The sequence below is a fragment of the Ambystoma mexicanum genome, chromosome 11 (assembly GCF_040938575.1).
Source record: "Ambystoma mexicanum isolate Mex_15411 chromosome 11, UKY_AmexF1_1, whole genome shotgun sequence".
In the NCBI taxonomy this organism is placed as follows: domain Eukaryota; kingdom Metazoa; phylum Chordata; class Amphibia; order Caudata; family Ambystomatidae; genus Ambystoma; species Ambystoma mexicanum.
Window position 1 is genome coordinate 248,304,009 of NC_090934.1, and position 17,326 is coordinate 248,321,334.

A 17,326-nucleotide genomic window follows, 5' to 3' on the forward strand; every position below is an offset into this window, starting at 1 on the left:
TTAAGAAGTTGGAAATGTTTTTCAGGGCTTCAGGGGAGACGGATGATGATACGAAGGTTGCCACCATGGTGTACTCAGCGGGCACGGAGGTCCACAGAATGTATGACTCTCTAAACCTCCAGGTGATCATGTATGATGCAGTAAAACAGGCCCTCCAAGACCACTTCCTTCCTATGGCGAATGTCGACTTCGACAGATTTGTTATGTGTGCAGAGAGGCAACAGGAAGGGGAGTCACTGGACCAGTTCTGTGCATGGCTGAGGCACCTCGCAAGCACCTGCAGGTGGGTGAATGAAGAGGAGATGGTACGGAATCAGCTGCTTCAATGGTGTAGCTTGGGGAAGCTGACAAGGCAGGTACTGAGGGAGCCGGGCATGACGCTACTACAGATCCTCAACACAGGAAGAGCATATGAACTGGCAGAGTCCAGAGGGGCGAAAATGGATGCTGCTGTGCACCCTGGGAAGGGCGAGGACACTTTTGCAATTGGACGCTCTGCCCCAGGGAAGGCGCGATGGACACCGAGGAAGGTGGATGGTCCCCCTGTGACTGGTACCCCGCAGTCATGTCCGTATTGCGGGTATGACCTGCCGCATGTGGGGGAATGTCCGGCGAAGACGAGAGCCTGTGGTCGGTGTGGCACGCCTGGACACTATGCAAGAGTGTGCAGAGCCTCCACCCCAGTGATGCCGTCGAGGGGGCCGGCGAGGCTTGGCGGGAGTAATGCCCAGAGAGTGAGGGGCGTGTCGTCAGTTGAGCAAGGTATGCAGGATCTGGACTTGGCCGAAGAGGACGAGGAGATCTTCTTCATCTCTAGTATTGCTATGGGCCCCAGAGGAAGCAGGCAGCCAATGTGCAGAGTGAACATTGGTGAGGTTCCCACTCCAGTTCTGATAGACACGGGCGCTTCAGTCTGCGTGCTAGCAGCAGAACACTATGAAGCTCTCCCAGGCTACCCCATGCTATCAGAGTCAAAGGCCCAGATATATTTGTTTGGAGGGGAAATGCTGCTACCGTTTCAAGGAGTGTTTGTGACGTCAGTGTCCCATGGGCAGAACAAGATCAAGGCAAGATTCTTTGTGACAAGTGTAAGCCCGCACTCCCTCCTCAGCTGTGCTGCCTCAGAAGCCCTTGACATAATACATTTTACGCTGGCCGTATACCACACGGACATAGACCGCCTCCTGCAGCGTTTTGACAGTGTTTTTCAAGGGGTCGGGAAAACTAAAGGGGGATCCCATTAGACTTCACATTGATGGGTCTGTGAGGCCGACAGCCCTCAAACACGGGAGGATACCCTTCCACTTACGGGCCCAAGTGGAGAAGGAGCTACAGTCGCTCATTGACTTGGACATTATTGAGAGGATTGAAGGCCCGACCCCATGGGTCTCCCCGATTGTCGTTGTCCCAAAGCCCACACAGCCAGGAGCCGTCTGCATCTGTGTGGACATGAGGTTGCCTAACATTGCAATCAAATGGGAACGTCACCTCACGCCCACGCTGGATGACATCGTCGGCGAACTACAAGGTGCGAAGGTCTTCCCCAAGCTGGACCTGAGATCTGGCTACCATCAACTGGAACTTCACCCAGAGTCAAGATACATTACCACCTTTATGACTCACAAAGGGCTATATCAGTTTAAGAGGCTCAGTTTCGGAGTCTCGTCGGCTGCGGATGTCTTCCAGAATGCCATACGAGGGGCACTGGCGGGGCTGAAAGGGGTGATCAACATGTCGGATGACATTCTGGTGTTCGCACCGACAGAGGCTGAACATCTCAAGCATCTCGAGCAGACACTGGAGAGACTCAAGACCCTGGGGCTGACCCTGCATCGGAAGAAGTGTGAGTTTCTGAAGGATCGGATAGAATTTTTCAGGTTTGTGTTCCATGCAGGGGGCCTCTCGCCGGATCCAGACAAAGTAAGAGACATTCGAGAGGCGGCCCCGCCAGAGTCTCCAGCCGAGATAAGGTGCTTCCTCGGCATGGTCAACTATTATGGACGATTCATTCACGACCTGGCATCGCTGTCAGAGCCGCTGCGGGCGCTGACTAGGAATTACGCTGCGTGGGCCTGGACCGCGAAGGAACAGAGGGCGTTTGCTGAGATCAACAACGCCTTGTCGGCTCAGTAGACTGTGAGAGAACGGGCCTCAACGACCGGTGGGGGGTGTCTGTACTCCCACTCCCTATATGGTGGAGGAGAGGCACAGGAGACCCCAGCCAAGATTCTCTATTCGGTAGCAATGGTCGAGCAATCAAGGCCTAGCTTCTCAGGAGGTGATGCAGGCTGGTTCTTAAGTACAGTGTATCCCCAAGCCCCCACAAAGGAATATCCACACTCTGTATTGGTTAGAACACAGTCTTTATATAATCAATAGTTAAGGTTATGTACATTTATCATAGTAACTCACTTTGTACTCTGGCAAAATCTACAATGGCAAATATTTACAATCCTAAAGTGGTACCACCCTAGATCTCATTGAAGTGCATGAACAATACTGTACAATGTCACACAGACCAATAGAGGGAAACCAGCAATAGAGAGAGGGGAGAAAATAAGATGGTTGAGCAATAGGCAGAATACTGACCCCTACCACTAGGCACAGTTCTGTGTGGAGATCCCCCCACCTGGGCAACCTGTAAAGAAAGATATAACACAAGCCCAGTCCATATATTGCTCTGCAAGTCTTATTCTCTCCTATAATGTTTTTACCCCCCCAATGTACCTGGTGGAGTCGAGTTCCTCGAAAAGGCGTCGACAAACGTCGAGGGACTCGCTGTTCGGCGACGGGGAATCGACGGCCCTTCTTGAATGCCTTCCCTTTCAAGCGGGAGGCACGGGGCGTCGAACGTCCGTCGACAAACGAGGTAGAACGAAGTCGAAGAGGCGGCAGCTTCGTCCGAGCGGTACTCGTCAGCGTCGGGGCATCGGCGTCCTGCAAGGCGGAGGTGTGCGGGGCACCTCGATGACAATAGTTCTGGACCGCAAAGATTGTAGAGACGGGAGCCCAGCAAGGGCGTCGAGTCGTCCGAGTCTTTGAGGTCGTCGGGTGGCGGGCAACCCACCGGCAGGTTTCTCCTCGGCGCGTTGGTCATCCTCGACTTTCTCTGGCAGGATAAGCGGTCGACGAAGTGGTCGAGAGAGTCCTTCGATTGAATGTTCTTAGGCAAAGGAGCGGACGGCTCCGGTCGTCGGCGGCACGGCGTCAAGTGGTTCCCACGGCTGGGCAACACAACTTCGACGGGCCTCCAGCGGTTACACAAACCTGCGAACCCTGGTCGACGGCAATGGACTTCGACGGCGTCGATGTCCGGGTGCTGCACTTCGATCTCCTCGGCGGTCCCGTCTCGGGTCGGCAGCCTTTCGAGGGTCTGACTTCCAGGGCGCTTCGGCGAAGATTCAGCGGTGCTCGATGGTCCCTCGGAGCACGGGAAGAGGGCGCCTTACCAGGTCCTCTCTCGGGTCAGCCCTCGACGAATTCGTCAGCCTTCGGATCGGTCGAAGCAAATGCCACAGCAAGTCTTCTTCTTCCAGCTGGACGTCGAGGATCAGCAGTTCCAGTTACTCTTGAGTGGAGACTCAGCTTCTGAACGCTTCTGAACAATTTCCAGTGGTGAGAGGTCCCCAGATATACTATCCTCTCTCTCATCCACGCTGCTGGCACACACTCAGCAGCCAATCATACTGCAGGGCACTCATGCAGTCAGCCAGCCAATCAGGCACACAGTGCATTCAGGCCACACTCCTCCCTTTCAGACACTCACAACAAGGAATGTGGATTGGGGCAAGTACCCAGCCATTCAACACTACACACTGCATTCAGGCCAGTTTCGGGCAGGGGTGTCTCAGTCTTTGTCTCTCATGCCAGAAACCAGACAACCACAACAAGAAGTGTATATTGGTCACACACTCCATTCACCCAGGTCCCACCCACAGGAGGTACCCACAACATACAGTCACTGGGAAGGCTCCAGCCAGTCTAGCTGGGCCTTCACAACAATAGCATACATGGAACTTCCACCCAACAGCCAGTCAGGGGGAAGGGACAGAGTCAGGGCTTCCCAGGACCTTGGGAAAAACAAGACAACAGGCAATAGAAAGCAAGAGGCCACAGGGGCCATCTTGTTTTCTATCAGGAATCAACTGATCCTCATGGCAGGGCCTGGGTATCCCAAAATGGAGGACACCCAGAGCACCTGTCAAATTCAGCATGGAGCTGCCACCAGCCCATACCCTGCTCTGTGGGCCACCCACAGGTGCCCAAAAAACATACACTAGGGGCACAGGGTTGTACCCCTACCCATGGGTGCCATAAGGGTATCCCATGGGTCTGTTCACCAAACCAAAAGAGAGAGCTGCACTGCCAGGAGTCCCACAAGGACTCCTGGGCAGAAAACATAACAGAACACACGGTAAAAACAGTAATAGGACAAGGATTCAGAGGCCCTGTCCCTCAGATGCATTTCCAGCATCACAGTCGCCCCCCCCCCAGACTGAGGTGGAGGGTGTCTAATCTCCCACGGGATAGACACCCTCATCCAGACGGTCAACATACCTTCTGGAAAGGCCATCTGCATTATCGTGACTCTTCCCTGGTCTGTGCTCTATGGTGAAGTCTAGCCCTTGCAGGCTAATGGACCACCTGAGCAATTTCGCGTTCTCACCCTTCATCTGCATAAGCCACTTCAGGGGCTTATGATCTGTTTGGACCTTGAAGGTAGACCCGGTAAGGTAGGGCCTAAAACGCCTAAAGCTCCAAACTATACTAAAACACTCCTTTTCAACAGTAGCCCACCTAAGTTCTCTACCCTTGAGTTGTCTACTGATGAATATGATAGGGTGTTCTCTCCCTTTGTCATCTAACTGGGACAAGACAGCTCCAATTCCGGTGTCGCAGGCATCCGTCTGGACGATAAAGGGTCGGCTGTAGTCAGGCGCACTTAACACAGGTGACCTACACAGACTTTCTTTCAAGCCATCAAAGGCCCTCTGACAGTCTTCGGTCCAATTAACCTTCCTAGGCTGCTTGGGTGACGTTAGAGCTGTCAGGGGGGCAGCTATGGTCCCATAGTCTGCCATGAAATTGAGATAGTACCCAGTGAGGCCCAAAAAGGCTCTCACCTGGGTTTGAGTAGTGGGAGTCTCCCAGTTCTGTACATCCTGTACTTTACTGGAGAGAGGTTGGATTTGACCCCCTCTTACCTCATGACCAAGATAGGTAACTTTCCCCTGCGCTATCTGGCACTTGGTGGCCTTGATAGTGAGGTTAGCCCTTTTTCAAGGCCTGCAACACCTTATCCAGATGTGTCAAATGCTCTTCCCAGGTGGAACTGTAGACGGCAATGTCGTCTAAGTAAGCCACACAAAAGGCTTCCAGCCCACTGAGCGCATGGTTGACCAATCTCTGGAAGGTGGCAGGGGCATTCTTCAACCCAAAAGGCATGACCCTAAACTGGTAGAGTCCCTCAGGGGTGGAGAATGCCGTCTTTTCCTTGGCATGGTCCGTCAGAGCTATTTGCCAATAGCCTGAGGTGAGGTCAAAGGTGCTCACAAATTTGGCAGCACCTATGGTGTCCACGAGCTCATCAGCCCGGGGCAATGGGTGCGCGTCAGTTTTGGTGACGGCATTGACTCCTCGGTAGTCCACACAGAACCTCCAATCCTTGGTACCCGCCTGGGAACTTGCCTTGGGGACAAGGACCACTGGACTGGACCAGGGACTGGTTGAGGGTTCAATAACACCCAGATCCAACATCTTGGCGACCTCAGCCTGGATGTGGTTCTTGACGGTATCTGACATACGGTAGCACCTGCTTTTGACAGGCACACTGTCACCAGTGTCAAATTCACGCTTACACCACGGTGTAAGGCCTGGCTTCAGTGAAAACAGAGAGGCGTACTGTTGGAGCAAAGCCCTACAGGCCCTCTGTTGCTCTGTTGTCAAATCTGGAGAGAGATGTACTCCCTCCACTGAGCCATCCTGAGGGTTGCTATGCAGCAAATCAGGAAGGGGCTCACTCTCATCCTCTTCTTGCCCTGAAGCTAGCAAGAGACATGAGACCTCTGCTCGCCTGTGGAAAGGCTTGAGCCTGTTGACATGGAATATCTGAGGGGCTACCCCAGAGGCACCCATGTCAACCAGATAATTGACTTCGCCCATCTTGGAGATTATCCTGAAGGGTCCAGTCCATTTGTCGGCCAAAGCCCTAGGCTTTGTAGGCTCCATCACAAGGATTTCCTGTCCCGGAGTCCAATCCACTTGCGAGGCTTTAAGGTCATGCCAGTACTTATTCAACTCCTGGCTGGCCTTGAGATTTGCTGTTGCCTGTCCCATCATCTGTGTCATCCTCCGTCTGAGGCCTAACACACAGTCCCCCACTTGCTTGGCGGGACCTGGAGGAGTGGCTTCCCAGCCTTCTCGGATCAAGGCGAGGGGCCCCCTCACGGGGTGTCCAAAGAGTAACTCAAAGGGGCTGAAACCAACACCCTCTTGAGGTACCTCTCTGTAAGCAAACAGCAGGCATGGCAGGAGGAGATCCCATTTCCTCCTTAGGGGCTCTTCCAAAGCACCTAGCATGCCCTTGAGAGTTTTGTTAAATCTCTCAACCAGACCATTGGTCTGGGGGTGGTAAGAGGTGGAGAACTTGTAGGTTACCCCGCACTCTTTCCACATGGTCTTCATGTAACTGGACATGAAGTTGGATCCTCTGTCAGAGACAACCTCCTTGGGGAATCCAACACAGGTGAAAATGCCCAGGAGAGCCCTGTCAACACCTTGGCAGTTACAGTCCGAAGGGGTATAGCCTCAGGGTACCTGGTGGCATGATCTACTAAGACCAGGATGAACCGATGTCCACCTGAAGTGGGAGGGTCAAGGGGACCGACGATGTCGATGCCCACCCTCTCAAATGGGATGCCAACCACTGGCAACGGCTGCAGTGGGGCAATGACACTGCCTCCAGTCTTGCCAGACAACTGACAAGTTGGGCAGGTCCTGCAGTGGGACTCCACTTCTACTCCCATCCGTGGCCAGTAGAAATGGGCAGAGAGCCTCTGCTTAGTCTTCTTGGTCCCAAGATGACCAGCCAAGGGCACCTCATGCGCCAACTGCAGTAGGAAGGGCCTGTAAACCTGGGGTACCACCAACCTCTTGCGGGCACCAGGTTCAGGCTTAGTGGGCTCACTAACAAGGAGCTCACCCTCCCAATAAATCCGGAAATTCCTAGGCACCTCTCCTTGTGCCTGGGCCAGGGCCTGTTTCCTCAGTCCCTCGAGAGAGTGGCACTCTCTCTGTCACTTACAGAAGTCCGCCCGGGAGGGTCCCCCTTCAGCTAACAAGCATTGAAGGTCGGGATGATCCTCCGGGTTGAGAACCTCTCCCACAGGAGAGTCTTCTGCCTCTTCTCCCAAAGGAGTTGAGTTTGGGTTTTCCACTTGACCCAGCCCGTCCGGAGCATGGATCCCAATGGGTGCTGTCGGAACAGCAGGAAGAGAAGGTGCTCCCTCCACAGAGGTGGCCTTCTTGGTCTTCCTTCTTCTTGCCTTAGGCCTCGCCTTTGGCTCGGGTACCTGACCCACAGCCAGACCCGGTGTCACCTGTGACCTAGTGACTGCAGCAGCAGTCATGGGAAGACCATCCGAGATCAACCCCAACTCTACTAGATCATTCCCTAACAAAATGTTAGCAGGGACATTGTCCTGAACCAGGACAGGAAGCTTCGCTGTCTTGTCGCCAATCATGAGTGTGACTAAGGCTACAGGTGATAATTTGGGAGGCCCACCAGCTAACCTGGTGGTTTGCAGAGGAGCACCTTCATAGTCCTCTGGCCTGAGCAGGGTCCTGTCCACCACTGTCATGCTTGCCCCAGTGTCTCTCAAACCAGAAGAAGGCTGGCCATTCAAGAGGACACTTCTCAAAAACCTACGGGTGTTCTGTGGGATAGTCGCCAGTACTTCCGCATACTGGTCCCAGGCCCCAAGGGACACTAAGGAAATCTCCACCGGAGCACCAAATGTGATCCCGGCAGAGGAGGGGAGGACAGTGGCCTCCACCTCAGACACGGGGTAAGGGTAGGTCAGGCTGACAGCCTGTACTCCAAGTGCCTTACCTTTACACTTGGGGTCACCCCTTCTGTGATCCAGAGCCCCACAGTCCCAACAAACGCCAGGAGTGCGGGGTACGGTACTGGAACCACTGGGAGCCTGCTTTGCAGCAGGTAGACCACTACTCTTATTCTCACCCCCAGATGACTTATCCCCACTAGATTTTTGGGTCTTAGGAGAGGAAAGTTTTGGTTTACCCGACTGTGACTGCTTGGGGGACTCCACAGCTTTCTGAGAGGCCCCCTTCTCTTTGTCCTCACCCTTCCCACTGGAGTCCTTAGGGGACACCCGGTGGGAGACCCACTTGTCAGCCAACCTAGCCAGCTTAAAGGGGTTCAAAATGTTCTGGTCAGCCACATACTGACGCAGCTCTGGTGAACAGGCTTCAGAGAAATGCTCAAAAAACAAGAGGTGGGACAATTCAACAAAAGTCTTAACCTTGTATCCATCGATCCACCCCATCATGTTCATGTGCGCAGCACTCACCCAGTCAACCCAAGACATATTCTCCTTTTTCTTAAAATCCCTGAACCTTCTAAGGTATTGGGTAGGTGTCTTGCCGAACTTGGCAATCAAAGCAGACTTCATACACTCGTACTGACCCCTTTCTTCCACACTCAGCTTCAGAATACAGTCATACCCGGTTTGAGGCACTCTGCTTAACAAACACTTCGCCCAATCTCTTTTATCCACATCATGAATCTCACAAGCCATTTCAAACGCTTCAATCCATTGGAGGATATCCAAACCCTCCACAAATACACCAACCAAATCTTTCATAAACTTGGTGGCGGGGGACCTGACACTCTCACTGGTTCTAGCTGAAGTCTCCACTCTAGCTTTCTCTAGCTGGATCCTCTGACATTCAGTGTCCTGGCTCTTGAGTTCAAGGTCCTTATTTTTGAGTTCAAGATCCCTATTCTTGAGCTCCACTTGTTGAGCCAACTCCTCTTTCTTAAGCTCAGCATCTATTTCCAACTTGCGGTATTCAAAGGCCAATTTCATCCTTAATAACTCAAGCTCTGAGGAATTGCTGGAGTTTGGAATAGAGGCAGCAGGAATGGCGGCATTCCCAGAAACAGATTCAGCAGAAACCCCAGGGGCAGAGTCCTCATTGGTTGCATTCCCCCCTTCATCAAGAGTTTCAATATCAGTCTGGTAGTCCACCAGGGCAGCTATCAGCTCAGCCCTAGACTGCTCCACAAAGTCTAACTCCCTAGCTTCACAAGCACTCTGGAGAGCCTCCAAGCTCATCCGAGTTAATTTGCCATTCGCAATAGACTCCATTGTTTGTAATGCAGTTACCTTGTACATAACTAAACCTTAATTTAATAAAGGGCAAATATCCTTTGTAAGTGGCACGGTTATACACTGATTCTTAAAACCATAAGCATCCCACCGCTTGCAACCAGTGTGAGAGAACGGGCCTCAACGACCGGTGGGGGGTGTCTGTACTCCCACTCCCTATATGGTGGAGGAGAGGCACAGGAGACCCCAGCCAAGATTCTCTATTCGGTAGCAATGGTCGAGCAATCAAGGCCTAGCTTCTCAGGAGGTCATGCAGGCTGGTTCTTAAGTACAGTGTATCCCCAAGCCCCCACAAAGGAATATCCACACTCTGTATTGGTTAGAACACAGTCTTTATATAATCAATAGTTAAGGTTATGCACATTTATCATAGTAACTCACTTTGTACTCTGGCAAAATCTACAATAGCAAATATTTACAATCCTAAAGTGGTACCACCCTAGATCTCATTGAAGTGCATGAACAATACTGTACAATGTCACACAGACCAATAGAGGGAAACCAGCAATAGAGAGAGGGGAGAAAATAAGATGGTTGAGCAATAGGCAGAATACTGACCCCTACCACTAGGCACAGTTCTGTGTGGAGATCCCCCCACCTGGGCAACCTGTAAAGAAAGATATAACACAAGCCCAGTCCATATATTGCTCTGCAAGTCTTATTCTCTCCTATAATGTTTTTACCCCCCCAATGTACCTGGTGGAGTCGAGTTCCTCGAAAAGGCGTCGACAAACGTCGAGGGACTTGCTGTTCGGCGACGGGGAATCGACGGCCCTTCTTGAATGCCTTCCCTTTCAAGCGGGAGGCACGGGGCGTCGAACGTCCGTCGACAAACGAGGTAGAACGATGTCGAAGAGGCGGCAGCTTCGTCCGAGCGGTACTCGTCGGCGTCGGGGCGTCGGCGTCCTGCAAGGCGGAGGTGTGCGGGGCACCTCGATGACAATAGTTCTGGACCGCAAAGATTGTAGAGACGGGAGCCCAGCAAGGGCGTCGAGTCGTCCGAGTCTTTGAGGTCGTCGGGTGGCGGGAAACCCACCGGCAGGTTTCTCCTCGGCGCGTTTGGTCGTCCTCGACTTTCTCCGGCAGGATAAGCGGTCGACGAAGTGGTCGAGAGAGTCCTTCGATTGAATGTTCTTAGGCAAAGGAGCGGACGGCTCCGGTCGTCGGCGGCACGGCGTCAAGTGGTTCCCACGGCTGGGCAACACAACTTCGACGGGCCTCCAGCGGTTACACAAACCTGCGAACCCTGGTCGACGGCAATGGACTTCGACGGCGTCGATGTCCGGGTGCTGCACTTCGATCTCCTCGGCGGTCCCGTCTCGGGTCGTCAGCCTTTCGAGGGTCTGACTTCCAGGGCGCTTCGGCGAAGATTCAGCGGTGCTCGATGGTCCCTCGGAGCACGGGAAGAGGGCGCCTTACCAGGTCCTCTCTCGGGTCAGCCCTCGACGAATTCGTCAGCCTTCGGATCGGTCGAAGCAAATGCCACAGCAAGTCTTCTTCTTCCAGCTGGACGTCGAGGATCAGCAGTTCCAGTTACTCTTGAGTGGAGACTCAGCTTCTGAACGCTTCTGAACAATTTCCAGTGGTGAGAGGTCCCCAGATATACTATCCTCTCTCTCATCCACGCTGCTGGCACACACTCAGCAGCCAATCATACTGCAGGGCATTCATGCAGTCAGCCAGCCAATCAGGCACACAGTGCATTCAGGCCACACTCCTCCCTTTCAGACACTCACAACAAGGAATGTGGATTGGGGCAAGTACCCAGCCATTCAACACTACACACTGCATTCAGGCCAGTTTCGGGCAGGGCTGTCTCAGTCTTTGTCTCTCATGCCAGAAACCAGACAACCACAACAAGAAGTGTATATTGGTCACACACTCCATTCACCCAGGTCCCACCCACAGGAGGTACCCACAACATACAGTCACTGGGAAGGCTCCAGCCAGTCTAGCTGGGCCTTCATAACAATAGCATACATGGAACCTCCACCCAACAGCCAGTCAGGGGGAAGGGACAGAGTCAGGGCTTCCCAGGACTTTGGGAAAAACAAGACAACAGGCAATAGAAAGCAAGAGGCCACAGGGGCCATCTTGTTTTCTATCAGGAATCAACTGATCCTCATGGCAGGGCCTGGGTATCCCAAAATGGAGGACACCCAGAGCACCTGTCAAATTCAGCATGGAGCTGCCACCAGCCCATACCCTGCTCTGTGGGCCACCCACAGGTGCCCAAAAAACATACACTAGGGGCACAGGGTTGTACCCCTACCCATGGGTGCCATAAGGGTATCCCATGGGTCTGTTCACCAAACCAAAAGAGAGAGCTGCACTGCCAGGAGTCCCACATGGACTCCTGGGCAGAAAACATAACAGAACACACGGTAAAAACAGTAATAGGACAAGGATTCAGAGGCCCTGTCCCTCAGATGCATTTCCAGCATCACATAGACCATGGTGTATTTCAGCCCGGACAGGGAGTCGGAAATAGTGGTAGATGCCAGCCCGGTGGGGTTGGGTGCGGTGCTCATGCAGGCCGATCCGCAGGGGACCATCCGCTCTATTGCCTATGCCAGCAAGGCGCTGACGGAGACCGAGAAGCGGTAATCGCAAATTGATCGCAAGGCCCTGGCCATCCTATGGGTCTGTAAACACTTCCCGATCTACATCCTGGGGAAGCCTGTGGTTGTGATTACTGACCACAAACCACTGATTCCAATCATGGCTGGTGCCTCGTCAAGCCCCCACCGCTCATCGAGAGGTGGATGTTATCACTCATGGAGTACGGAGTTAAGCTACTGTATCGCCCAGGCACTCATAATCCAGCGGACTATCTGTCACGTCACCCGGGAGCGGGGGGGCGCCCTCGAGACTCCAATGAGGTGGGTGACTGTGTGGAAGTGGTGCAACATGTGGTGGAGGCAGCACTGCCGGTGGCCCTGGCGTGACAGAAGATAGCGGAAGCGTTGAGTGTGGACGAGGTATTCCTGGTCATCAAGGCAGCCATGGACAGTGGAGAATGGCGTGAAGTGCTCACGAACAATGCCAGAAGGGAGAGTGGGGCACGTAGAGATCTCCAGGCACTACGGAAGGTGCTCAACAAACTGTCGGTCGCCGATGACGGTCTCCTGTTGCGGGGATGTCAGATAGTCGTTCCGCGAGCACTGGTGGGAAAGGTGCTGCAGCTCGCCCATACAGTTCACCAGGGGACGGCAAAAACGAAGGCACGCCTAAGGCTAAAGGTGTGGTTCCCGACCTGGAGAGCAGGGTGGACGAATTTGTGCATGCATGCATACCGTGCCAGGTGGCAAGTCCTGTGGAAAGAGGGCCGCCCATCCAGGCGATGGCGAGAAGTGAACAACCATGGGGGACGGTGCACGCCGACTTCGGGTCCACGGGCCGAGGAATGTACTTTCTTGCAGTCATTGACCAGTGGTTGCGCTATCCCGAGGTGGAGTTGGTGGAGTCCACGGCCAGTGATCACACCATTCTGGCCCTGGAGAAGATGTTCGCCACCCATGGGCTCCCCATCGAGATCTGTTCCGACAATGGATCGCCATTCCAGGGGCAGCAGTTCGCCCATTACTGTGAGGAGAGGGGATCAGGCACCGAAAGATCTCCCCGCTGTGTGCCAGGGCAAATGGGGAGGTGGAGCACTTTATGAGGACACTCAACAAAGTATTCCGCATCTCGTTGAATGGAGGCGAGGAGCTCCGCCGAAACCTCTTCGAATTTCTGCGCGAGTACCGTACGACCCCGCATCAGTCCACCGGAGTTGCGCCAGCCGAGGCCCTTTTCAAGCGCGCCCCCAGAGGACTGCTGCCCGAAGTGGAAGGATGCAGTCCTGGAGTGATCAACAACAACCGAGTACGTGCAGAGCAGGCCATCCACAATGAGTGAGAGAGCACCTGACGGAACCTGCCGGAGAAGTCGATCAGCTTAGGGGACACTGTGTTGGTCCGAAATCGCAGGCCGGAAGGGAAGCTGTCCCTCCCATATGAAGCACAGCCACTGGGAGTGACCCACGTCAAGGGGTCCATGATCACTGCGGCAAACGACAAAGGCACCGTCACGCAGAATGTGTCATTCTTCAAGCGGATTGAGGCGGTACCTCCTCAGGCGATGCATGATGTGCCCGGGCCCGGCCCCGGGGCAGGATCCCCAGCAAGGGACAATGGACCGCCAGAGGCGACAGTGACGCCAGAGGCACCTCCAGAGGAGTCCAGAAGGCGCAAACCACTACAGAGGTTCCAGGACTTTATCATGGACCCTGCCTCATAAAAGGCAGAGGACTGTCCGTGAACTTTCAAGTTGGTAATGTTGTGTGCAATTGTTACAACGTTTCTTGTTTGGGTAGAAAGGAGGGATGTTGCGTAGTGATCACGCAAAGTTGCGCATGCGCACCCGACATCGAGGCTCGCTCATGGGCGTAGTGAATAAAGACGGTCCCGGCTGGCAGTTGCAGCCAGGACCTGAGCAGGCCATACGCGTCCCGGGTGATTCCTTCAGCTGTGCGTGTGTGACTGAGTGCGAGTGTCCGCAGGGGACCCGGGGTCCCCCGTTATCTAACACGAGGAAGCTGCCCATGCTTCACCAGTGACAGGAGGCGTGCGTGTTATGGCGTGCCAGGGCTCTTTCTCCGCTAGGACAGTGGAGAGTGTACACCTCATTCTCTAAATTGCCATTAGCATTGCATGGACTCGCTGGAAGGTCAACAGAGAGAGGGCAAGATGGGCCGGTGTTAGCCCTGCCTGAGCCTATGGAGGATTATTAGCATCCAGGAGCTTCCAACCACTGAGAGTGGACCGATGACAGGATGTGATGTCAGTAGGACCTCCCTCGCATATTTCCCTAGGCCAGTCCACTCTCGCGGAAGTGAAGACAGCTGTCCCCCGTTATCTTTCTTTGAAGGCCTGTATGCAGCTCTAGTTCACACAGAACCAAAACTGGCATGGCCCCAAAAACGTTTCTCGTAGCCGTTTAAATGTTTCATGGGTCCACGTGCGACTGTGCGTTTCCCAATGTGTAACCAGTTTGTGAGATCTCCAACAGTGCTACAGCCGGGATGTTCTTACCGCCAAACCACATCTTAAGACAAAATAAGTACCTACATCATAAGATGTTTATCCTTGTGTGTGTATTCAATATTAGTACCCGGTGGGGGTGTATTTTCGGCCTCCCAGCCAATGAGAAGGTTTAGAAAGGGGGCTTTACCACATGGAAAAGCCCCCCACTCCAAGCTTCTTCAGAGCTGGAGGTCGCCATCTTCTCTCGCCGGAAAATCAGGTAAGTGTTGCCCAGCGCCCCAGCCCTCCCTCTCCCACCCCACTTATCTTGTGCTGCTGTCTCTCGCCAGTGCCGGGAACCCTCCAGATCTGGCGCGTCCCCGACACACAACTAGTCGCCATGGAAAGGGAAAAGGGACTACGTGTAGTTCCCTTCTCACCGATCCATGGCGCCTATCTTATTTAGTATTATTTATTTTTTTAAGTTGCGAAACGGCATCCACATTCTTTGTCAATTTAAAAAGAAAACACTATTATTACCCCGGTACAGCATGCCAGGGTACTAATAGCAATATTACCCTCACAGGGGGAGATGGGGGAAGCAGGCATTGCCAAGGCATGTAAGACCCCGGGCCGTTGTTAAAGCCATCGCTTAATGCCCCCCCCCCTCGCATAATGTTGCTTAAATAATAAGATCTTCCACAGAGTTAGTAATAAAGAGATCTTCCCCACATATCATGGTGCAAAATTAGATGGCAAATACACTTTTTCGTGAAATAAACAGATAAGTGCCTGTGTGAACCTTCTTTTGCAATATCCTTGCATACTTGCTTAGGGTTAAGAGGTGTTTTAACATGCATATCAGATTCATTAACCAGCAGTAGAGACCTGCATAGGTGTCACCTATTGAATGTCCCTGTTTGCCCAACAGGAAGAGTGGGAGCGCAGTATACTCTTCTAGGCACTATAAAACCAAAACCCAAACCGAGTGGCTGGGTAAAACAGCTTGCGAGAGCAAATCCTGTTGTCCATCTCCCGTGCAAAGAAACAACGAGCAAAACAATGTTCCACAGCACACCAGGGTCATATAAACAATAGAAAACATATAATGTGCAGTACTAGTCACATCTGCCAAAGCAATTCTTGTGTTTATGTAATGAACGCTTTATCATATATTAGAACCCGGTGGGGTCAACCAGAATGCAACATGCATTCCGAATGGCCCTCGCCAGGGCATTACCCGGCCGGGAATCCTGTGCACGCTGTACGTGCCTTTGGTTCCCAGCGGGGGGCGTGGCAGCCCCTTAGCTAATGAGGAGGCTCGAAACGGGGCAATCCCCGCTCCGAGCCTCCCCATGGCTGAAGGCTGCCTTCGTCCCCCGCTGGGGACTCAGGTACGTTTTTTTTCCTCCACCCCCCCAAAAGCTATCCCCTCCCCCCCCCAACCCCACTTACCTTCTTTTTTCTTCTTTTCTCAGGAGCAGGCGAGACTGTTCCCAGCTCGCCCGTTCCCGATGGTAGTCAAGGAAAGGGAAAACAGACTACATTTTCCCTTTCCTGGCGGCCATTTTTTTTGATTATTTATTTATTTTTATTTTTTTCTGTTTCGAAACGTGTTTGGGATTAGAAAAAAAAAGCAATTAGTACCCCGGTCTAACGGGCCGGGGTACTAATGGCAATAAGCCCCTAGACGGCGGGCCAATACCGCCCGCAGTAATGCCCCTGGGGCTTCGTTAAGGCCCTCGCTACGCTCGGGCCTGTAACTACGGCCCCGGGGGCATTACCTGGGGCCGTATTGGCCCGCCGTCTTGTGGCTTATTGCCACAGTATTCAGACTGCGGTCTGATATATTCCCAGACAATGCCAGTTAGGAAGCATCACAACACGTCCTCCCTGCCTGGAGTTCAAGGCCTTTTGGCCAAAATGTGTTTTAATAAACTTGGAAATGGAAGATGGGTTGAAGATGACCTTGTTCGGGAAGGCTGATCGGGGGTTGAGGGGTGCTCCAGGTGGTAGAACTATAGCAAGAACGTTCGTGTTTGCATTGTTCAAGTCCACTATGTTGTTATTCACCCATGCATGAATTGGTTCATAGATTGTAGGAAGTGAGGTTGTGAGCATCAGCTCCGTTGCCATGGAAACCTGTGTAAAGAGACGCATCTTCCCCATAAACATGAAAGTTGAAACCGAAAGACTGGTGTAACAGCTTCCCCAGAGGGTCATGTAGATGTTGAACAGTTAATTGATCCTTGCACTTATTCTGGCTGATGGGGCAGGCACAGAACAAAGATAATGTGGTGGAAACAAGCCGGTGGGGGGAGGTGCAGCCCTAAAATGATAGGTCTTTAAAATGCGTGCAAAGCGCACTTAGAGCCTTGAATTCCCACCCGCTGGTGTCTTCCACTCAGCCAAAGCCTTTTGCAGGTCTTTAGGTGAGAGAATGCAAAAACCCATCCCACCCACCCCCCCCCCCATCACCCATTGCTTTCTCCAGTAACTCTCTCCACAGCCGGTCGGTCCTCCATCTCGCGTTCCCAGGTAGGTTTGTCATTTCAGGCAAGACAAGGAACTGAAAAAGACAAGGTAAGAGATACTCAGTCCCAGACTAAGCTCAAGGACTTCATGCCCAGTAGGTATCCTGCAGTGCTTTAAGTGGCCTGCCAAAACGTGCCAGTGCTCTTAGGAGGGTAAGGCTGAAAAGGGGCCTGGCCTGGCAGGGAGTCCGCGCCAGGACTAAGAGGCAACCCTTGCCTCACCTGAATGCTGCCTGTTAGGCCATGCCCCTCAACTGGCCCGCCTCAATTCTGCAAAAGGGCTGTGGCCCAATAGGAGACATTAAAATCAGATAAGTGTTGCCTCCTAACTGCGGCACAGACTCTCCCCCCCCTGCCAGGCGCCACTTTGCAT

At 53.1% G+C, this 17,326-nt stretch overlaps 1 long non-coding RNA gene across 1 annotated transcript in view; it reads right to left on the reverse strand.

Moving 5' to 3' along the window:
• The window catches only part of LOC138504692 (uncharacterized), a 125,072-nt gene extending 109,122 nt beyond the window's left edge, over positions 1-15,950 (reverse strand). The window contains exon 1 of the long non-coding RNA XR_011279905.1: positions 15,875-15,950. This is a non-coding gene — a long non-coding RNA (uncharacterized lncRNA). The remainder of the gene's footprint in view (positions 1-15,874) is intronic.
• Between the last annotated feature and the right edge of the window lie 1,376 nt (positions 15,951-17,326).